Raw genomic sequence first — 24,495 nt, 5'->3', positions numbered from 1 at the left:
TTGATTTGGGTCAAGCCTTTAAAAAAGCTGGGACATAAGGGATTTAGAAGAAATAGTGGAGTCAAAAAGATAGAAACAAAAATTTCTATTGAGGAAGATGGCTAAGGCTGAAGTTTACAGGAAGGGTATGAAATGAGAGAAAAGACTGAACTGTTTAGTATCAACTTGTGGAAGGCGCCAAGTTAACAAGGTGTGATTTTTTTTTCCGCATGCAAGAATATTATGTACAGCATGCATAACTTTGGAGGAAGTACCTCAGCTTTATTTTGGGGGTAGAACATGCTTATGGAGCATGAAGGGTAGACTGGAGGAGGAAATATCAAGCTGAGAGACCAGTTTACACACTAATGTAAAATATCTAGGTAAACGGTAATGAGAACGGAGTTAAGGCAGCACCAAGCAAATAGCAAGAGAAGAATTCTGTGGATTTAATTTGGATGGGGTGGATGATATTGTTACTTGGTAGGTTGTTACTTAGTAGGAAGAAAACTTTTTAATTGCCTGTGATATCTGCCAGCTGTCTGAGAGGATAATGACATTTACCCAAAGTCAAAAGTACAGAAGTGGTGTATACTATTTTTGAAGGCTAATGAGATGCAAACGAGCAAGCCCCTCACTGTTTTCTCATCACCAGGATAAACTCCAGGATTCTCCACATCCACATGAAGCTGGTTGCAGGAGAAGCTCTGGCTACCTAAACCTCCCACCCCAGGAAATAAGTGGACACTCCAGTCACTTCCTCCCTGCCACGTATTATTCTTTTTGCCTTAGGTTAACAGGCACATCACCTTAGCATCCCTGTGTCCAACTCTGTGCATCCTATAGGATACACTCTTTTTTTCCAGTTTCTGGTAGGATCCTTTAAGTCGATGCAAACTTCAATTACAATTCAAGTTATGGCCAAAGTCGTGAAGCCCTTCACTAATGAAGGCAATGATGTATAGAGCCTGTTCTCCAGCTAGGAGAAAAGGAAGAGAAAAATATTTAATTGATATCTCAAGAAGTGATCTTGTGAATCATGCCTTGAGAACACACCTAGAAGTAAATAAAACAGCCCTGCCCTCTTAGGATTAACAACGTGAACAAAGACCATAATCACAGGGGAAATGTAATAAAAGCTGTCTTGGGTATATAATCAAACTTACATATGAATCTGCAAGAGGAAAAAACCAGTTCAGGTGAGGGACTTGCATGAAAACAAGCTTATGGGGCCAGATGTTTACTGTAATCTTTGCACTGATTTCGCTTCGCCATGCCTGCACTTGCGTGCTCAGTTCCCTGTATGTGTGACCTCAGTCGGGCACAGAGCAAAGTCATGTTGGTCTTGATGTTCCATCCGGCAACTCGGTGCCCAGACATCCATCTGTGTGATCCAACCAAACACTCCTTTAAAAACCTCAGTAATACTCAGCCTGACTAGTTGTTCAATTCAATGTCACCATCCTCTTTTGTGGACCCTAATTGCTGCAGCTTTATCAGCTCTCCTTCCTAGAAACAGAACTTTGCACAATACCCTCCTCAGGTTGAAATCCTGCTCCACAGTCACCATGAGTCATGGGCCCACTATCTGACTCCCACCAGAATGAAAAATTGTGTAGTTGAAGACAGAGTCTCATATATTCCAGGATGGCCTTTAATGCACTATGCAGCTGGGGATGACCCTGAACTTTGGTCCTCCTGCTTCCAAGGACTGGACTTGTAGGCTTGTACCACCATGCTCAGTTTATGTAGTGCCAAGGATCAGATATTTCTGGATGTTAGGCAAGCACCACAGTACATCCTCAGCCTAGAGAATAAATGATTCTAGGTAGTTTTAAAGTAAAATTTATACAAAGTCCAACGGACTCTTTATTATTTTCATTTTTATAATGTTTTAAAACTACAAAACTGTAATTTCACCGATATAACTACATGTTATAGTGATGCTACATTTTGTGATAAGAAACATACAAATTATCTTATAATGAAATGTGTATATACATGAACTCATACTGAACTATCTGCTTTGTCTAGGTTATAAAATATGTTAAACACCTGTTAGCAATTACTGTCTTTAGGGGGAAGAGACAGAACTCCTTAGCAGATGAAGGGGACAAGGAATGCCTGAGGATGAGCATAGTAATAGTCACTATCAGGGTCTTGTTCCATTCTGATTCAGGAAGAAATTATTGTTTTTATCTCGATTTACCCTAGGCTTAAGCTCCTTGGACTTGGTACTTTTCTATAATACACAGTAGCTGATTGTGTCTGGCTGTCCTCTAAAATTTTTCGCATACTACCTTTTGTCTTGTTAAAAAGAAAATACAGGGCTTGGGAGATGGCTTATAATTCTGGCACTCCTACTTCAGGATGGGAGGCAGAGACAGGAGAAATCCAGAAACTCACAGGCCAGATGGTCTGGCAGACAATAAAGAACAGAAAAATAATAAATAAATGAATAAATAAATAAATAAATAATGTCCTGATGTCCTGTCTCAAACTAGGTAGAAGGCAAGAACCAATACTCAAGGAGGTCCTCTAACCTTCACAGGCATACCGTGACAAGCAAATGGTCTCCAACACGTGGACACACATACACACACATAAAGATTTCTAGAAGGAGAAAGAAGGAGGACAGCTGGGTGAGGTGGCTCACGCCTATGGCTCTGTCTTGGTGGGCTGAGGCAGTAGAATTGCCTGAGCCCAGGAATCTGGCCAGCCTAGGCAACACAGTGTAACTTTCAACTCAAAACAAAAAACAGAAAGAAGCAGCCTCGGTCTTCTTAGCCACCCAGCCACCTCTTCATCCCTTATAATGTTTGTTTAATCTGGCCCTTGACTTCTTTGCTTCCTCCGGCCACAGGGGTTACCCAGTGCATGCTCTGCCAACCTTTGCATTCTGATGCAACAGTTTCAAACTTACTCTCCTGTCCCGTTCCAATACCGTTTGTCTTTCCTCAGGCTTTGTAGGTTTTCCCTGAATTTTCCCATCCTCAAGCCTAGATGGAAATCCACCCAATTACCCTACGAAGCAATTATAGTTCTGTACTAACATACTTGTCTTCTGCTTCCCTCAAATAATGAATTCCTTCAGGGAAAGGGCTGCAATTTTCTTCTTTACAAAGAGACAACTAGTTAATAGGTTAGGCTGTCTGGGCCAGAGAGCCAGCGCTACAGCTTCTCCGCTCTGTCAGTAAACAAACCAAACATGGGCAATAATGTACACGAACAGGCCGTGTTACAATAAAATGATGGCAATAAAAGCTTGAATTCAATATGGTTCTCCTCAATGATGAAATGCTGTTTTCCAGTCATGGCTGTTTTAAGTTGACTGAAAGATGCAAAATTTAAGAGCGGGATGTGGTGGTACACTCAGGAGGTGGAGGCAGAAGCATCAAGAATCCAAGCCATCCTTTGCTATGCAACAGTAATAAGTTCAAGGCCATCCTTGGCTCTGTATATAGCTAGCTCAAAGCCAGCCTGAGATATGAGACCCCTTCTCAGAAATGGGGGGAGGGCGAAGGTAGGGAGAACCGCAAAGTGATTCCTAGCTCACAGGCTCCATAGACACAGGAAGTGAGGCCGGATTTGTCTGAACAACAGTAATTTGCTATTTCATAAGGGACATAGTTGACCTGAATGTGAAACAGCTGTCAGGAACATCATTGACCTAGATTTCTTTTGTCTTCAGCCTAGCTACATGTTAATTTTTATGGACTGGATAATATTATGCAAGATATGTTTCTGTCTCCTCATCAGTAAAATAGTACCTACTCCAAAAGGTTGTTATTAGGATTAAATGCTTGAGCGTATACAGCAGTTGAGCGGTGATTAGCACATAGAAAACCCTATAAATCGCAGCAATTCTCGTGAATGCTTTGGTAATGTCTTGCCCTGGGATAGACACTCCGAGTGTTCCTCTATAATGTGTTAGAAAATGTTGAGAGGAATTGTCCAATAAACAATTGCTTAAAAGGAAAACAAAACCATAAAAATGATAATTGAAGGTATAAACATATGTGAGATGGCCGGAGAGGTGGCTCAGTGGTTTAAAAGTATTTGCTGTTTATGCAGAGGAACAGGATTCATTTCCTGGCAGCATCTGTAACTCCAGTTTGAGGGGATATGTTGCCTTCTGGTCTTTATCGACACTACAGATAAGCGGTGCATGTACAAACATGAAGGGGAAAAAAAAAACCACTATAAAAAATATGTGAGATAGGTATGTGTCAAATAAGAGCACATTTAGAGTCAGGGAAAATAACTAATCTTTATTGCAACCTGATTTTATATTAATTCTCAAAATACTAGTCTCGTCCTTTTCCTAACATTGTTTGCCGTTGTTATCCTGAACTTCACCTCTTTTCGAGCTCACTGGCCTCACCTGGCCAGCCTTCAGCCACTGCCTCTTCCTCCAAACAGACCCATGCTCCAAATAGTTCATCCTCATTTACGTCTGTCAGCATGAGACTAGCCATGCCTACAAAGCTTCTCTCAGGCTTCTGCTCTCTAGATCTCACCTTCGGAGAAGAATGAGGTTCTCAAAGCATGAATCAGACCCCATATTTTCTGCTTAAAGCCTTTCTATGGTCTTCCCTGAATTACTCTAAAGTCCAGCTCCTTGCCAAGGCTACCAGGGGCTTCCTAGTGGAGAGCCTCGTACCCCACATGGGCTTTCCTTATTGGCACGCTTTAGCCTCCGACTTTTTCAGATGTGTTCATCTGCTCATGTCTTGGGAACTGAATAAGTTCCTATTTGTAAAGTGTTTACAGGAAAGCTTGACCCAGGTAAATATCCCCTAATTTTAGTGAAACGAGGTAAAAGAAAACATATGTATATTTACAAATTAAGACTTCCTTCATTTTGTTTGTGTGGAGAATGCGGATTTAATATAAAGACATTTGCTAACCTCTGCCCTAGGAAGTCAATGATAACATTACGTAAAATAATAAAAAATATACGAGAAGTAGTAGGATATAAAATGAATGTGTGGAAAAAATATAAATATATGTGTGTGTGTGTATATATATATATGTATATATATATGTAAATAGCAAGTTTTAAAATGTAACAAATGATAAAGCCCCACTTTCAAATAACTGTTTTTTCAAAAACTGAAAACAAATGTTCAAAATCTTTCTGGAAAAAAATTATAAAATATTCCTGAAGGACACAAAAGGAGACTTAACAAATAGCAAGATGTTCTTTGTCCTGGGTTAGGATGTTTCGGTGTCATCCAAATGCCAGTTCTCCCAATGTTGACTTATAAAGTTAAGGCAATTTTTAGAAGAAATCCAGTGAGCTTCTGGACATGGTGGCATATTCCATGAAGCGCGGACTTTGAGAAGTTTCAAGCAGGAGTTCAGGGCTACTCCTTTGCCACCTAGTTAGTTTGAAACTAGACTAGGCTACAAGAGACCCTGACTCAAATCTACCCTTACCTCCCCCCGACACACACACACAAAATTCAATGAGCTTTTTTTATGTAGTTGAGAAAAGTTGATTTATTTATAGTCTATATAGGAAAAGAACATTCCAGAATATCTACAACAGGAGGCTCTAGCTCTATCCGAGAGTAAAACATAGCGAGGAACCTTTGTACCTGGTATAAGAAGACAGTCCAAAGGCTTAGAATGGAAAGACGAAGTCGGGTGCAGAGGCGCACACCTATGATCCCAGCACTTGGGGAGGCGGAGGTAGAGGATCTCTGTGGGTTCAAGTCCAGCCTGGTCTACAATGTGAGTCCAGAACAGCCAAAGATACACAGAGAAATCCTGTCAGAAAAAAAAAAGTTGAGAAATGAAATAAAATGCATGTAAAGATAGTGTGCATATCTTATAATTTAAGCAAAGGCAATTGCTTGTTTGCTGTTTTAATTATGTTAAGGCAACTGGGTAACCATTTGAAAAGAAAAAGAAGTTCATTTTTTACTACACTGCAGATAAAAGCCTAACATCCCTAATTTTGAAAGAACTTTAAACTGAAGTAAAAAAGCAAAGATTTCTACAGGAAAAAAAAAATGGTTACAATTTACCAAAAAATAAAAGATATTAAAATGGTCTTTACACATGTTGAAAGATTTTCAACTTCAATCATGATAAAGAAGTGTAAACTATGTAAAATATATAAAAATTAAGTCAACTCAGGAGCTCCAAAAGAAGTCCAACAGAGCCAAAAAAAAAACAAAAAAACTGAGCCCTGGGGGCCCTACAGAGACTGATACCCCAACCAAGGACAATGCATGGAGAGGACCTAAAACCCCAGCTCAGATGTAATGCATAGACTCAGTATCCAAGTGGGTTCCCTATTAAGGGGAGCAGGGGCTGTCTCTGGCATGAATTCAGTGGCTGGCTCTCTGATCACCTCCCCCTGGGGGGCGCAGCCTTGCCAGGCCACAGAGGAAGGCAATGGAGCCAGCCCTGATGAGACCTGATAGGCTAGTGTCAGATGGAAGAGGAGGACCTCTCCTATCAGTGGACTAAGGGAGGGGCATAGGGGGAGAAGGAGGAGGGAGAGTGGAATTGGGAGGAAAAGAGGGAGGAGGCTGCAGCAGGGATACAAATTGAATAAATTTTAATAAATGATAATAAATGTTTGAAAATATTTTTAAAAATGAAGTCAACTATACTGCCCTTCATTTTGTACCTACAATATTGGCAAAAATTTTAAAACTTATTAACATTTTCTCAAACATTGTTGCTGTGGATGGGAAAAAATAAAGGAAGATGGGTAGTATGTATTCAAATGTGGTTCAAATTAGCATCGGCAGTGTAGGGCAGACAGCTGTCTCATGCTTCTAAATCTGTGACACTAAGGAGATGGAGACTCCTATGCAGGGTTCCAGGTTAGAAAGCACAATGGGAATTTTTCTGTGAGAAAAGATAAGAATAACTCAAAATGAAGAACATGTTGTTGAAAGGGAAGTAGATGCTGTATTTGACAAAACTGCCAGCATCATAAAAGACAGAGAAAAGCTATGGAAATGTCTCAGATTAAGGAAAACGAAGGGGAGGTGACAGTTAAAAGTAACAGTAACGGACTCTATACTGGCATTTGATTGGAAATGAGCATGGGGACATTATTGAATCAACAACTAACGAAACTGAAAGAATCCTGGTAGATCAGAGTATTACATCAATATTAAATGTACTGAAGTTGGTAATTACTTTGATTGTATTCTAAGATATTTATATTCTAATTTTACATACACTGAAGTATTCAAATATAAAGGAGCCACAGGTTAAGAGTAAAAGTCTGAAGATAGTTCAGGTAACACAAGCACACATGTGTAAAAATAAAACATACACACAAATAAAGCAATACTATAATTTAACCAAGAGCGCACATTTTGGGCTGCTTTAGTTCTTGCAACTTTTGGTAAATCATAAATAATTTCGAAATAGAAAAATTTTGTTAAAAAGAGAAAGAGAGAGTGCTAGAACTTAAGAATTATTGACAAATGTCCCTAGCAGCTGTATGAACCAGTGTTCTGTAGAAGAACAGAACCCACTGAATTTATTAAACTGACTCACGCAATATGAGCTGCAAAGTCCAACAGTAGCAGTCTACACACTGGAGAGGCTTAGAACCCAGTAGCTACTCAGTCTGAGAGGCTGGATGCTTCAGCCGTCCCTATCTGGCAGCAAAGGCCTGCAGAAGCCAGAGAGTTACTGGTCATCAGTCTACACTGGACAGCTTGAGAGACTGGGTTCCAATGTCAGCAAATGATAGTAGCAGCAGTGGCGGCGGCAACAGAGTAGATAGATACATTTACCAGCAAGAAGCAAAAGCAGGAAGATTTATATTCCATTTGCCTTTGGTGAGGTGGAAGATAAGTCCATATTACTGATGACTCCATGCACTTCAAAAACAGGACCCAGAGACTCCTGAGCTGGAACTGACCTGAATCCCCTCTGGCAGAGGACTAGCTTTCATGGTATCAGAAGGAGCCATGCAAACTTCCAAAGGAAGTATCTAGCTATAATGCCTTTGAACCACATTAATGTCAAGCACAGAACAACAATCCTGGGGGGGCGGGGGAGGGTTAGTAGCATACACACCTTGGTGGTAACTAAACACTGTCCACATACAATCTCAGACAAACAAACAAACAAAGAGCAGCGTTGCTTTTCTGACGACCCCTTTGGATCTGTGTTACCCCCAGAAGGTGCTGCATACTCGGAAGGTGAGGCTCCCCCCTCAGTCAGTCCTTCCCAGGGAACCACCACAGACTCATCCACTTAGGGTGTGTACCCCTCAACTAATCCCAGATCCAATCAAATTGACAACTCAGACTATCCATCAAGGCAGTTTTATTTAAAACAGCTTGAAATGAGAACCATTCCCAGGGTCCACTAGCAAGAGAGCGGGTACTTTATGGTTCATCTACACAATCACAACACAATTTGGTGACCCTGAAGTACAAGCCCTCACAAGATTGGTGTGTAATATAAGCCAGAAAGCGCTCTCTTCTGGGTAAAATCTTCTGAAAAGTGGCATGACAGAACTTCATGGGGTGGGGATCTATGTCTTTTATGGTAAGTAAACTCTAACTCTTCAGAGGTAATAAATGAATAACTCAAGTGGACTCTGCCCCCGACCCTGCGCCATTCTCTTTGCTAATTATTTATAATCCACAGCTAATTATCTGTCTGTTGAAATGCTGGGGATTGAAGCTGGGGTCTCAAGCGCCATAGGCAAGTGTTCTACCAGAAAGCAGTATCTCCAGCTCACTATTCATGTTGGCTAAAAGGAAAAGGCTCAGAGTAAATCAGAATACATAGCAAACCGTGTCCACTCAAACACCCGTGAAATCTGTTAAGACCATTTTCTGGTACATTCATGCTCCGTGAAACACAGAGTACCTAAAACTATGGAAGAGAAATGATTACCTTAAGAAAACATGAGAAGAAAAGCAATCTGTCTCAAATCTGTCTCCAGCAACCTTTAGAATAGTTGAGAGTACTTTCTAATCCAAAAAGGTGTCTACAATCAGGGGTTTTGCTTCACACATAAGGAGCGGCAGTTTTCCCCAGAACTGGGGCCTGTTTGGGCACCATTGTGTGCTGGGCGTGTTATCTGGGCCAGCCCACGCTGGGAATCAGGGCTGTGACTATGCATGTTAGCAAGTTCCATTCCATCAAGTAGCTCCTTAACAGCACAGAAAGGAGTTTGTTTTCCTCAAACAAAAGGATTAATTAAAAAAAAAAAAAAAGTTGCATAATAGTAGTAAGTGTTTAAAGCATATGCCATAGGGACTTGAGAGATGATTTAGAGTAACAGGTCCGGAGATCTTTCAGAGGACCCAGGTTCTGTTCCCAGCACCCTCCTGGTGGCTCACAATCATCTTTTTAAAAAAAAAATCATCTGTGCTATATTTCAAGTACCATGGCTATCGCCAGAGTCTGACTTAACAGACCACGGTAGGCCCTCCTCTAGATGCTGTAAAGCTGAATACTGGCAGGCCCTGGCTGGGATCCTGCTGATCCTGTGGTACCCTCGCCTCTGATTCTAACAGAATGCCACTGTTCCTCTGTCTCCCAGATCCACCTCTTGTTATTACAATTACTTCACAAATCTACAAGTTTCTCCCTCTGCCCAGTCTTCAGACTTGTACTTTTAAGGGCATGCATTTCATTAATAATTCTTTTAAAAAAATATTTACTTGTAAAAAAATACTTGCTTGTTAAGTGCACCATGTGTGTGCAGTGCCCTCAGAGGCCAGAAGGGGGAGGCAGGTCCCCTGGAACTGGAGTTACAGGGTCCTGGGACCTGAACCTCTGCTCCAAGAACCACCAGTGCTCTGCCCCTGCGTTCCCTCTCCAGCCTCTCATATTTCTCTTATGGTTCCAGAATGCTGTTTTCTTGCTAGAGCTCAAATCTTTATAAAGCTTGGCGTTTCATAAGAAAATCTTTTCTGTGACCTTCTGGCTGCTAAGATCATTGTTAATCCCTGCTAAATCTCTACTGCAGCCTGATCGGAAAAAGTTTTTGTTTGTTTATTTGTATCCTGTCGGGGGGGGGTGTTTTTGTTTTGTTTATGTGCAGTAAAGCTTACCACACACAAATTATACACAAATAAATAAATAAATAAATAAATAAATAGATTAGGCTGTTGAAGCTCTCAACTCTCAGGATGCAATGTAGACCATACAAATGAATCTTAAAAGAACAAACAACTTCATGGGATGAGTGAAAAGCTTAGAAGTAATTTTGGGAAACAGTGTTTTGCTTTTGCTCCCCGCCCACCAGTTGTACGGTTAAAGTCAAACAGAACTGTAGAAAACATTTGTATTCCACTTGTGCTTCACACATGAATACAGGTGGCAATTAAATGTCAATATGTCTTTACAAATGTGCTAGGACGGACCATAGTAAAAATAAAAAAAAACATGTCAGTCATAGAAGTTAGGCTTCTCATTTTAAGAGAAAATAAGTTATCAAACAGCAAGAAGGTAAAAAGAGTCAAAGGTACCTGTATGAACTCATATGGAATCGGTAGCTGGCTAGATAATACAGAAATCAATTAGCCAATCTTGAAACAAAATTATTAAACTTCATATTCGATTAAGCACAATAAAATAAAATAAATATCCATTGATCCATATTGTTATGGACATAGACATAAGTAATGGTATCATGACTGAATAAATAAACAGACAAAGGGAAAAGTCTTTGTAACAGAAAAATTAAAAAGCACCAATTGATAAATGTGGAATTAACTAGGGCATTTGAACATATTGGTAATCATTGTTAAGGACAAGACTTAAGAATAAATGCTAAAACCAGTGAGTCAAATTTTATCAAGGAAGAGAACAGTTGCATAGATAGCCTCAAGGTCTATATTAAATGTTCTGCTTATTTTAATGCAGTCCACACATTCTTTGATACCTTCCCATCGAGAGGTAAAACAGTTTGTCACCACGTTTTGCCACGGTGAGAGAATACTTTTAAACAACAACACAGGATGAAAGATTTATTTTGACTCACAGTTTTAAAGGTTGCAACCTCTGGTTATCTGGCTCCAAGGAAGAAGCGTCATGGCTGAAGGGCATGGCGGGAAAGTTGCTGATTCCATGGAAAGCAAAGAAGCTGACATAGAGAAAGGATCCAGGGACAAAAATGTATCCCTCTGAGGTACATACCTGATGACTCACTTTCTCTGAATGAGGCCTTCTAACCTAGAGTTCATTTAGCTGTGAATTCATCAATGAATTAACTCACCAATGAAATTACCACTCTTATAATCCAATCCCCTTTTAAAGGCACAACTACCTGGGGTCCAAGCATTCAACATGAGGCCTTTTTGAATGGTACTTTCATGTCTAAAACACAACCTGGACCTTGAATGTTAACTAAACTTAGTAACTCATTTCTAATGAACTCAAAGTATGAAAAAGAAGAAAGTGAAGTCATTTTACAGTAGAGGAATCTGGCAGACACCGCTTTAACCAAGTGATCAAGATTGGTGTTTTCAGTAAAAACTTGATGGCTACATATTGTTATTATGTATCATTGACACCCTACAATGAAAGGGGTTCTTTTCCTCTGTGTTATTATGAAAATTCCTTAACTCCAGTTAAATTACAAGAAAATATTGCTTAATCCAAAACTGAGAGATTTTCTGTAAGACATCTGACTAGTGCTTTTGTTTGTTTGTTTGTTTGTTTGTTTGAGACAGGTTGTTTTTTGTGTAGCCTTGGCTGTCCTAGAACTCACTCTGTAGACCAGGCTGGCCTCAAATTTAAAGATCTGCCTGCCTCTGCCTCCTGAGTGCTGGGATTAAAGGTGACCAGCCTGATTAATGCTTTTCAACAGTGTTCAGTGAACGGAAAGACAAGCAAGTCTGAGAAATAGTTGCAGACTGGAGAACTTGCCATCCTCATGACCAGATGCAACATAGTATTCCACTGAGTCCTGGAGTCAAAACAAAAATGCAAGTGGAGAAGTTGGAAATTTTAAATAGTATGCAGTTTAGCTAAATGGTGTGTTGGGGTGTCTTCCTGGGTTTGATGAACCTATGTGCATCTGGTACTATTAACATCAGGAGAAGGCAGGTGAAAGAGATGCAAGCATTCGCTGTAGTGTCTTTATAATTTGTCTGCATATCTAAAAATCATTTCAAAATCAAGTTAGAAGGATGTTGTGTTAAAATGCCTATTGTATGCTGGATGAGATGGCACTCACCTGCAGTGCCAGCATGTGGGAGGCAGAGGCACTGAGTCTGAGGCCAAACTGGCCTACATAACAAGTTCCATGCCAGCCAGAGCTACATAGCAAGACCCTGTCTCAAAATAATAAGAACCTAAAATAACATGTCCTCAGTGTTCCAATAAAATATTATGTCTAGCTAAGGGCCTTATTTTTGGACCCAGAAACTAAGCAAAAATCTAACCCAAATAAATCCTAAAAATTAAAACATAGAGAAAATAAAGACCCTTTTCTTTCTTTCTTTCTTTCTTTCTTTCTTTCTTTCTTTCTTTCTTTCTTTCCACCAACCTTGTGTTGTGCTCTTCTTGTTTCTGTTGTTGCTGAACATCAGCCTTGTGAACATCAGACCCATCTTGGGTCCTTCAACAGAACCTGCAAATCATGTGAGATTAGAAGTTGCTATTTTCTCAATTAGCTTGCTTTTTGTATCTCTGGGAGAACCTCAAAGGACATATTGTTCTAGGCTGAGGAAACGTTTCGTCCACAGCTAGGCCCCCAAACCATAGACAAAGAGTCATCGTCATCATCAGTACAGAGCAGGTCGTTATCTTTGTCTTTCTTCCAGAGGCAGAAATGTGTAGCGTCATAGTCATATAAGTTTAAAGTTCCAAGGAAATCACATAGATTTGTTCCAAAAATAGCCCACAAAAATAGTAAATTCCTGTTAGGAACTATTTGTAGCAAATGAGGGAGAGGGGCGAGGGAGAGGCTGAGAGGGTGCTGGAAGTCACGGGTGGATGAGAGTTGATGGCTGGTCGTCGCTGCTCGGCACAGCCAGGGTATGAGGGCAGATGATGTGGCTGTGAGGCAGTGGTCAGCGGGAAGACCCCGAGAGTCTAGTGACCGGGTCTGATGAGTCTTAAATTCAACGTGAGTTTGTCTTGTCAGGTGCGCAGTGTGAAGGGGGAAAGTAATCCCACTAGGTGACAATCACCAGAGCTTCCATTTAGAGCGGTGCATCACACTTTATTCTCACCAAAGCCTGAAGCGGCAGGTCCCGTTATCATCCTTCGTTTCGCAGTCGAGAAAGGGACCCATCGGGGACTTTACCCCAAATCACGCCCAGGTCATAATCATTAGGGAAGGTAGGAATGGAACCTAGTGTTAGGTGACTCTGGCGGGTAATCTTGGTCTTCGATTTGCCTGCATCTGCCCTGAACTAAAACACAAGCCTCTGGACACTCCGGAGGGATTTTCTTCATCAGATTACCTGAGGCAGGAAGAACCACCCTGCATGCGGACCACACCTTCTGGTAGCAGCCCGGAGGAGAGAACATGGAGGAAGGAAACTTCGCTTCGTGCCTGCTTGCCCTCACCCTCATCGGCTACGCCATCTATCCTGCTGTGGAGGCATTCCTTCCCAGATACTAGCACCTACTTCTTTGGGATTCCAAGGAAGACTGAAGACCAGCAGCTCTCCAGGAATCCTCAGTCGTTGCGTGCCAGGTTGGGAATGCTGAGACATCAGCCTCTCAGACTGAGCAACTGCCGGGTTCTCCGTCTCTCCCGTGAGACACAGCCGTTGTTGGACCACCCAGACTGCATCCTGTAAACCATTCTAATGAACACCCTTGGTCAGTTCTGTTTCTTTAAAGAACCCTGAGCAACACAGTGACCTCAGAGTTCGTGCTCTCAGTCTTTAGTTAGTGGTCCCTTAGTTAGCGGGTCAAAAGCTGAGCAGACTTAGGAACCAACGAGGAAGAGGTGCGCACAGGTAACAGAAGAGAGATTAGCATGTGTCTGGATTACCTCAGATCCTTGTGCAGTTTTGACACAGTGTCTCACCCCGCAGCACAAGCCAACCTGGAAATGCGAGGTGTCTCAGCCAGGCCTCAACCCACAGTGATCCTTCCTCCTGCCTTTGCCTCCCAAGTACTGGGATTACTGACATGAACAAACATGCTTCCTTCCCCAGATCTGCTCTTACTGTCTGAGATTGCATTCCAGGCTTAAAAGTTGGAACTGGTAAGTTTTAAGTAAGGAGGAAGAAAAAGTGAGGGCCCAAACTGAGTGCCTCTGGACATCAACTCTCATGTTCCCTCCCTAGTTCTGCTGCCATGCCCAGAAGGAAGGCCGAAGGGCATGCTAAAGGCAGTAAAGCCAACCAGAAGAACAAGCCACAGAGAAGATCTGCAAAGGTTACCAACTAACCATGCTTCCCTCAAGCCTATAAGAGGCCCCGCAAAGAAGGCAGAGAACGTGCTCAAAGGGCAGAAAGGGAAAGCTGATGTTGCCAAGGGTTCCGGTAATCCTGCAGGCAACAGGGTTGCCAAAACAGACCAGGCAAAGAAAGCTGAAGATGCCAAGGAAAGTGTGTGCATTTTCCATAACTGTACTCCTGGGGAACTGAACAGTTTGAAATAATATTTTTAATCACATTTTACAAAATTGCATAATTTTGCTTTGCTTTCGTAAGCTATCTCGTTAACACACAGAGCACTTCATTGTTTTATGGAGGGAGGAACAGATGTTATTCACAGACTGTCACCAGAGCTGGCTCACTGAAGAGAAAACTCCGTCCCCTCCTAGTTTTTAGAGACTTCCTCTTGACTCCCATAAAGGGAGATTCCCTGAGATGGACACACCTAGTGACCTTGGCACAAAATGCCTGGATGGTGTGAGAAACTTTTGAATTAAATTGTATGTCCTCTTCTACCCCTACCATAAAATTTTACTTTACTCTCTTAAATCCAGAATCCAGCCTGGACCTGACTCCCTTCAACTGGTCTCAGCCATCTGTCAGGCAGCCAGGGCTTTGCAGCGATGTCACTGGCATGGCAACCCTCAAAAGGGCAGTGGTTCCTTTTCTAAGAGACTGTGGGTCTGCAGACCGATTGCTCTGCCATCTTCATTTCACTTCCTGGAAGTCTGAGTCAGTTTGTGGAAGGTGATTAAACGGCACCCTGAATGTGGACTGTCAACTGCATGTGCAGATGAAGGTGTCATTAGATTTTATAATGCCCTTTTGATTTTGACAAATCCACAGAAGAAGGAGTTTAAAAGTCCTGTCATACCACTAATGATTATGTACCTGTGTGTACTGCCTAAAGTGCCATGATTGTGAAAAGTATCTTGAATAAAGACAGATACGAATTGTCACAAAACAAAACAACAAACAACAACAAACAAAAAACCCAGTGGGGTCAAAAGCAAACATGTTCTTTCTCTTTCTGTCTCCATCTATCATTGTCACACAAGCACACATGTAGATCCTAGCAACCAACAAAATGAAAATGGAGCTACCACAGGCAACCACACATACCACAGAAACAGCTCCTGGCTCCTCTAAATGCCAGCCTTTTGATCTGTCGTCTCCTGCCCAGGCCTGGTACCGACACTTCTCTAATAGTTAGCCACCTCAAAGGAGTAGTACCCGCAAGGCATCTTGGCTCTCACACTTTTGGACTGAAGACTCAGAGATAAGTTTGTCTCCATGAGAAGTCTTCCCCAACTAGTCTAAAACACTAGGATCTCCTGCTACAAGTTCACCATCTTCCATCCTTCCCTACAGCATGTTTTATCGTAGTACTTAGTAAGTCACATGAATTAAAATATCTAACTTCTCTTTCCTCTCATTTACCTTAGTTCCAGGAGGAGGTATACTTTTCTTTTTTCCTTTAACACTGCCCTTCAATCTTCAGGTCAGTACTTAAGAGATGCTTAACACTTTTTGACTGAAAAGGAGCTGTAGGAACATGAAGCTCCTTGCCTATGTAGTCTCTGTTGGAGAAGGTGAGTCTAGCTGACCTTCTGTCCTGTTCCCAGATAGGATCTGAGCCCTCAACACCATCCAAACAGGTTGTCTAGCTAATCACCACATCATCTAGTTTTGTCTAGGTCCTTTCTCTGGGGCTGACTCCTCCCTCCCTCTCAAGATAGGCTAGCACATGCTAACCAGGACTGAAGAATATGAATTGGAAACTTGTAGTAAAGACAGACGTTCCTAACTGGTTTGTATGTATACTTTATCTAGAGAAATGAGGTTTTAGTGTGTGTGTGTGGGGGGGGGAATGGGAGGAGACAGCAGTAAGCACCAATGGGGAATAAAGAGGAACTGGTGAGGCTGTATAGTCCTTATGTGCTTTTTTCGGATCCATTCTCCATCTTTTCCCACTCTTGACCTTTATCACCAGCGCTAACTGGGTTTCCAGTTGGACCTGATCAATGAGAAGCAATGACACAAGACTTGAAAATGCAAGAGAAGGGCTAATAGACAAATTCTCTTGGCTGCACCTCATTCCAGTGACAGGTTACTGGTTCCTTTATCAAAGGCCACATTCCCCTGCAGGAAGGCCTCCCCTAATACTGTCTCTTGTACTGGTTTGAATCGGCCTCTTCTCTCTACTTCTTTCCTGCCTGGAAATGGCTCTGCTGCTGGCTGCTGTGGTACTCTACAGTTTCCCTAATCCTGTTGTATTAACATAAATCATAGCTTCATTAAACTTACTTCGATTATCTCTTTGGGTTCCATCTCTTTCCTCCCAGGCTCCTGACTAACGTAACTAACAATTTAAAAGGGAGTGGATCCACCACAGGACAAAAGAAAGATCACAGGGACAGCTTTCTTGTTAGGTAGAAAGACTGGGTCTGAGATTACTCCTGAGCGTGAGGTGTAATGCAGATGAGGTATCCTGGAAGATGGTCATGGCGTTTAGTGACTATGGCAACGATGTTGAGTGCGAAGTCACATGACTTAGAATGACCGTGTCTTATAAAATAACCCTGGAGGGCAAATGGAGAGAAAAGGACAAATGTAAGCCATTGAATGTACAACACAGAGCATTTCTGGAAATACTATGGTATATGCGTGTCCTTGTGTGTTTGTGTGTGTGTGCATGCGTGCAAATACATGCTCATGTACATGCACACATCTCTGTGGGTGCACGTGCCCATGTGTGTGTGCTCTCGAGGCCAGACACCAACGTCAGGTCTCCCACAGTTGCTATCCATCGTTATTTCTGAGATCCATAAGATCTCTCAGTGAACCTGGGCTTTGGCTGGCTGGCGAGTCAACCACCCGGGGACCTGTCAGTTTCTGCTTCCCTGGAACTAGAGTTCTGCTGTGGGCCACTCTGTGCCATTTTTGTGGGGATGCTGAGGACATAAACTCAGATGACTCAGCTTGTTAGGCGAGCACTTCACCACCTGAACCACCTCCCCATCCCCTGTGTGCCACCATCTTAGATCTGTTAGGTACAGAAAAAAAATGTAATTAAACACAGAACCTAAAAAAACAAAAACAAAAAAACACAGAACCTGATTGTGCAGGCTGTGGTATGTCAGCTGAATGCATGACGCCTTTAAGATTCTCTGTGTTCTCTCAAAGCTTTGAGAGAGGAGAAGTGGGAACTTAAGTCATTGAGTGGGAATATTTAAGCAAAAGTTATGGGAGCAAAATCCCATACAAAAATTTGCCGGTACAAACATCAGCTTTATCCTGCTCTAAGGGAACCAGACTCCCCCTGAATAAAAATTTACTAATAACTAAATGTTTCCATTCATCTTTTTCATTTGGAGGTTGATGAAAAGCCAGACTGGTCTTGGAGAATGCATTTATTCACACCTGAAGGGGGTGAGTTCTGTCGCAGTTTGTTTTTTTTTTGGTGCCGTGACAAACACCATAACAAAAAAGCAATTTTGATGAGGAAAGTGCTTATTTCAGCTTATAATTTCAGTCCAAACAGTCCATCACAGAAGGAAGTCAGGAAAGGAACTCCACACAAGAACCTAGAGGCAGGAGCCATCAAAAAAGGCCATTTTCATAGCTTTCTTCCCCATAACTCCAGTTAAGTTCCATCAAGTTGTGTCAAGTTAACAGTGAAAACTCACTGGGATAATATTTTCAGTCTGGAACCCGGCATGCAGATATTGACCTAAATAATTTATTTTCCTATTATCAAGTGTCATCGAAAGTGACTTCCTTATACACTTCAGGGAGCAGAGTATGCCAGCAAGGTCTTGTTTCACAGCTTTGTGGGCTCTATTTTCTCTCATGATAAAAACATGGAGAAATACTTGCTCTAGCATCTGCCGGACGTCACAGTGGCGCACTGCACTGGTCACACGATACTAAGTGTACTTGATGGGCAGACGAAGAAACAGCCTCCTAAACGCCTTAATAAGACAGCAGGCACACCACAGGGAAGAAAATGAATTCTGAGAAGCGTTAGTGGCCTGATAGACGTGTGATACTTATGGGCATGATGCTCAAACGTGTTAACATGTCTTCTCTAAAGTTAGAAACAAGTTGTTCCCATCACCCCCTCAAACACACGCGCGCACACTCCGCCTCTTTGGAGGCCGCCTACACTGTCTGAAGGCACATCCCTCATGTCCTTTTAAACAAGTAATACAGGACACATTCAGTTCTAAGAAGTGTCTGAAGCAAAAAAAATAGGTTCTGCTTTAACTATAGGCTGCAGTCAAACTGCACTGCTTCTTTGGCCTCATCACTTTATAAGACCAACTGCACTTCTGTCGCCGTTGGTGTTTTAGGAACTTGACACGAGCTACCACCTGGGGCCATAGTGATTTCCATGGCCTGTGCCGATGCTAAGAGCCATGTCTCGGTGTGTGGTCTTACTGTGGCCAGCTCTGTGTTGACATCCATTTTCTGTGCTCCCACGGAGGGCCACGGGATGTCTGTGGTCTGTACTGCCGCCAGGAGCCATGCTGATGCGTGTGAGCCATGCTGCCTCTGGGAGCCATACCGATCTGAGCCACCTGTAATGCCACCCAAGCCCATGGTGATGTCTGAGGCCATGACTACAGATGCACAGTTAAGAAAGGGGGACAAGGAACACTTCCATGGCAAAGCCTGTCCCCACCCCAATGCCTCCCAACACCCCTCACTCTCCACCGCCCACCCCCCACACTCAGTCCATGGTGTTAGGATCTGTGCCTTTCTCTCGGTTACTGAATGTGGGGCACTGTGACTGAGGAAGCCAGCCAGGAGCAGGGGTGAGGGTGAGGGTGTTAGGGTCTGGAATTCGCTGAAGGAAAGACCCAGATTTAAGTAGTATGTAAAAGCAAAAAGCGTTTGAGGGGGGCTCAAAGGCCCCTTTTAAAGCCAAAAGGGGGAATTCTTAACGTGGCTATGTGAAGTCGGTTGGGATTGGCTGTGTAACCCCAATCAGGACTGGCAGGTGCCTAGGGAGGCTACATGACCCTGGTCAGGACTTAGCTGCTTTTCAAACTGGTACTTAAGCAACCTTACCTTCCCCAGGCCAGATGTTTTCACTGTTTTGGATTGTTTGCCCCTTTTCTGTGGTTTTTCCTGTAACTCTTACTCCTGTTCTGTCTAGCAAGAAAATGAAGCCTGTCGTGGAGTTGGTCAGGCTTATTTAGCCAGTTTCTCTCAAGGCCTCTCCAAACCCTGAAAATCTCATCTTGAGACTGGCAAGAAGGACTCTCCCTCCCTGTTCTGGGCCTGTGTGCACATAGCCTGCAACCCCTACCTCTGCCACCCTTGAGGTAGTCCTGTAGCCTGGTGGCTAGGTTCAGCTTAAAACTTCCTATTTCTTTATTAAAAAACAAACAAACAAAAAAACCCATTTTTTTTTTTATTCCAGCTAGCACCTGGAATCCCTCTCCATGCAAATGAAATATTTCCAGCACCTCAGCCCCAGCCCAGAGTGATGTTCTCTCACTCTGAAATCTCCTACCCACTTCCCCTATCTCACTAAGTAAAAGAGAGATGTTTCACCGAAAACCATCTTGGAGGGTCCTTTTCTCCTGCACTCATCGCTGGACTAAGATTGTGTTAATTCACCCACCTGGCTAAGCTTCATTTCTTCTAGTCTAGCCTAGTGCGAAACAGTGTCTGTTTCTTAAGACACTGTCCCAAGGGAAGAAGCGACCCCAGAAGGGCAATTAAACTCACCTAATACTGCCTTGGCTTCCTACTTTGCTCCAAATTACGTGTGTGTGTGTGTGTGTGTGTGTGTGTGTGCGTGTGTGTGTGTGTTTTAATTAATTTACTGTTTATACAGTGTTCTGCCTGCATGTATGCCTGAAGGCCAGAAGAGGGCACCAGATCTGATTACAGATGGTTATGAGCCACCATGTGGTTGCTGGGAATTGTACTCAGGACCCTTGGAAGAACAGCCAGTGCTCTTAACCTCTGAGCTGTCTCTCCATCCCCAAATCCTATAATTTAAAGCTAACTTCATCCCAATTCTTAGCAATCTGGTGAAACCCATCCGAATGTCACACACTGAGGACTCACTTCCCCATCATCAAGAAGATGTTCAAGCACAATTACATTCCTGGAAAGAAGGTTTTGGAGCAAATTCAGCAAACATCTCAGTATTTTAAACAAAAAATACACACAATGGTTTTCTTCCTTTAGCTAGATTTGAAATAAGATTTCAGTCCAATAAATGACCAAGGACATGGGATGTCAACATATCAATGGAATAAAATGTATTGGGAAGGTCTGCAGAGGTTAGCAACACCGTCAAAGACCCTGCGTGTGCAGAAGCAGGCTGAGGAAACGCTAGTCGGGAAAATGTTTGTTGCTCAAGCATGAAGATCTTAGCTCAGAGCCTTAGCACACAGTGGCACGTGCAGTGGCACGCATCCCAGCTCTGGGGAGGCAAAGGCAAGTGTGTCCCTCTAGCTTGCCTGCCGGCCAGCTTGGATGACTTCGGTGAACTCCAGGTACAGTGAGAGCCCTTGTCCCGAAAAGTAACATGGAGAGTTTCTGTCTTCCATGTGTACGTGCACACACGTGGATGCAATGTGCAGGAACATCGATGTCCATTATAGTCTCAGGCAATCACTGATGTAGGCGCTACACAAGCTAAAAACTGTGGATCATGGCTGGCTATGTCATCTCTGCTATTTCGGACATGGTATTTCCCAGAAAAGAACATGACATCCTCCATACTAGGTATGCTGTTATTGATCTGGCAAGTTTGTTTTCTTCTCAGCCTCCATCAGTAAGGAGAATCAAAGCAGCTCACTCCCACACGGAAAGGATGACGGTACGTGTTTACACCAGGGCTTCCGTAATACCTGTTCCCCTAGAACCTGCAGCGATTTTCACGATCTTAACATTCCACAAAATACGACTCTCAAATTGATGGCATTGTTCTAATTAGACCTGGTAAACAGACAGCAGAAAAACTCGTGGACACACTAGAAAACCATGTGAACGAGACCCACCATGACCAAGGAAAGAGTAAGTAGCTGGGTAACAGTGGTGAGATCAGCCATGGCCATAAGGACTGTAAGTGAAAGTGGTGGAATTTATTATACTGATTTCTATGTGTGACTTGCCTGCAGGCCAATTCTATGGAAGCATTTCCTGGAGTAAGATGTCTTCTTTCCAGATGACACATCTTCCCAGATGGATCAAAACTATCCAGCACTCCGGCACACCTGGCCATTATTCTATCAACCAGTTCTGGACAGGCTTCAAATGGCATTGCACAAAAAAGAAGCTGCTTCACTCGCAACTCATCATTGTTGTTCCCAGCTGACGATCAGCTGTCAGATACCATTAGGAAGCCACCTGCCACCCATGAACAAAATGGGAGTGAGTGTAGTTAATAGCCATGAAGACAGGTCCATCTTCATATGGTTAGAAGCCAGAGGATAATGTTTCCCTCTTTTTTTCTCTCAGAGGAGCAGTTCTGAGATTCATCTCAGAAGTTCTTTCCAGAAATGAACACTAGATAATCACAGTGGTGGTCAAATTAATAACTGTTTTTCCTCCCTTTTAATTCACTCCTGTTCCCTATGATGCTTTTTAAGTAGCTTATTATTAGCATGCAAGGGGATGGGTTTCATTGTGACATTTTAAAGCACACATATCTTTGTGTTCTGTTTTTATTCTCCTCTTCATTCCTCTTGCCTCGCTTCCTGCTATCCCCATCCAAACAGGTAAGGCAAAAGCAAAGGTAAGGGAAAGACTATCTCTGCTTTGCAAAATTCCCATTGAATGGTTCTACAGAGCAAGAATAATCAGCCATTTCTGTGAATCACGATATGTTCCTTTCTGTAGATTTAATTTATTCTATAGCCACAAGGAACAGACATTATTCTCTACCTTCTGGAAAGGAAGACTTTCTCACATTTGGATCGTCAGCACACAGGGGGAAAACAACAAAACAAAACAGGCTTTGAACTCGGTGCTTTGTAACTTCAAAGTTCATGCTTCCTCTGTGCTGTGATAAATTATGACAGAAGTACAGAGAGCTTCTGGAGTATAAATAAATTAATCCTGGCCAGGGGGGCTCCGGGAAACCTTTTGAAGGGAGCAAGATATAGGTCTGGCCTTTTGAAGAATTTATAGGTGACAATGGAGAAAGAAAAATGTTCCAGTGGAGAGTTCATGTGCTGGTCAGAGAGAGGCAATGGGAGGGACAGCTTCAGGGAACATGGCTGCCCAAGGATCCGAGTCCATAAGCAAATTCTACTCAGTCGTAGCTATCCCGGAAGATATGGTGAACTCTGCCTCCTGTCATGTGAATTCAGATTGCTTCTACAGTGTGTCATGTACAGGACGTTGTTGTAAAAGTAAAAGGGGGGAGGACTCATTTTGCCCTCCTCGAGTACAGAAACCGACAATCTTTGACAGCCATCCTGCACTAGGCAAGGTGCCCATCACCACTGGTAGAGTGCCAGCATTCTTCCGCACACCTCCGCCCGGTCTGTTGTAGCCAGCTTCCTTGTCCTGCCGTTAGCCCTCAGGAGAACGACTAGCATGCACTGCTGTTGTCGCCACAGGGACCCTGTCAGTTGGGGTGGATTGCTTTGACACTGGAGAACTAATGACCCTTTTCTGAAGAGAAACAGAGGAGGGGTGGGTTGGGTGGTGGAGGCTGGGAGGAGAGCAGGGAACAGAAATTGCAGTTGGGATGTAAAATTAAACAATTAACTTTAAATGTTGGGAAGCAAGCCAGTAAGCAGCACCCCTCCATGACCTCTGCATCAGCTCCTGTCTCCAGGTTCCGGGCCTGCTTGAGTCCCTGTCCTGACTTCCTCCAGTGGTGGACTATGATCTAGAAGTATAAGCCAAACAAACCCTTCACTCCTCTACCTGCTGTTTTGGTCTCGGTGTTTCATTGCAGCAGTGGAAACCCCAACTAAGACAGACAGTGAAGTCATCGCCTAACAGACAGCAGGGAGTAAGAGCCGCGTGAATCACATCAAACTATTCAAGCCCTGCAGGTCAGCAGAAGCCCAGTGAAGTAATCTATCCAAGATGACAGCAAGTCAAGCGGCAGACTCAGAACACCCTCCCCTGCTCCTGGGCTGTCCTAACCTGACCCTGCAAACATGCCCTGTGGAGTCAGCCGGGCACGGTGGCTCACATCAGTAAGCTCAGCCCTTGAGAGGCTAGACCAAGGGTTAGCTTTGGATAGACTGAAACGGAGGGAGAAGGGAAGAAGGAGGAACTAAGGAGCCAGTTAAACATCTTACAGAAGCTCCCCCAAATCCATGGAGTCGGAGACAAAGCTGAAAACTAAATAGAACCAAAGTAACGTGGCACATTGAACATCTCAAATGACCCAGTGAATTTCTTTGGTCATCAAATGATCGATTGGTTGCTTACAAAAATCAAAACTCTTTACTATTTAAAACTCTTCATATTAACCTCTCAAAATTCAGAACGTATGAAAATTTTATATGGGCATCTTATAGCCTTTTTGGTCTTCTGCTGAGTATGTAAATATACAATGGTTTCCGATATTACTTGTGTGCTTATAGTAGCCTTTCTACTAGATGAAAGTTCAACTTCGCATTATTTCAAGCCATTCTGTAAATAGTGCATAGTGACTATGTGCTGGCTTGGATGAATGGTCTTGTTGGAGCTAACAGTATGTAGCAGGCAAGAATAAAGACTGAGTTTTCTTAGTAACGATTTTTACCTTTAAGAAAGGACTTGTAGCCAGGGAGTGCTGGCAGCCCACACCAGCACTTGGGGGACAGAGGCAAGCAGGTCACTATGAGTTTGAGGTCAGCCTGGCTCACATAGTGACATAGTGAGTTCTCAGACAGCCACGGCTACACAGAGAAATCCTGTCTTAAAAAAAAAAAAAAAAAAAAAAAAAAAAAAAAAAAAAAAGGAAGTATATTTATGAAACTCTGACTTGTTAAACATAAACTAGAATTACCTAAATTGATGTAACAGAAGGAGCCTGTTGCTCACCGTGACCTTTAGGGACCCCCATTTTTATTTTATTTTTTATATTAATCACAGGTTATTTACTTTGTATCCCAGCCATAGCCCCGTCGCTCATTCCCTCCCAATCCCACCCTCCCTCCCTTATCTCTTCCCGGCCCCTTTCCAAGTC

At 42.8% G+C, this 24,495-nt stretch overlaps 1 long non-coding RNA gene and 1 pseudogene across 1 annotated transcript in view; both read left to right on the top strand.

Moving 5' to 3' along the window:
* LOC132656909 (uncharacterized) overlaps positions 1 to 24,495 on the top strand; it is a 63,675-nt gene that overhangs the window by 4,149 nt on the left and 35,031 nt on the right. The gene's annotated exons all lie outside the window — the stretch shown is intronic.
* LOC132657051 (non-histone chromosomal protein HMG-17-like) lies at positions 12,484 to 15,239 on the top strand (annotated as a pseudogene).

Source organism: Meriones unguiculatus, chromosome 10, assembly GCF_030254825.1.
Source record: "Meriones unguiculatus strain TT.TT164.6M chromosome 10, Bangor_MerUng_6.1, whole genome shotgun sequence".
NCBI lineage: Eukaryota > Metazoa > Chordata > Mammalia > Rodentia > Muridae > Meriones > Meriones unguiculatus.
This window is presented reverse-complemented; position numbering and strand designations above follow the sequence as displayed.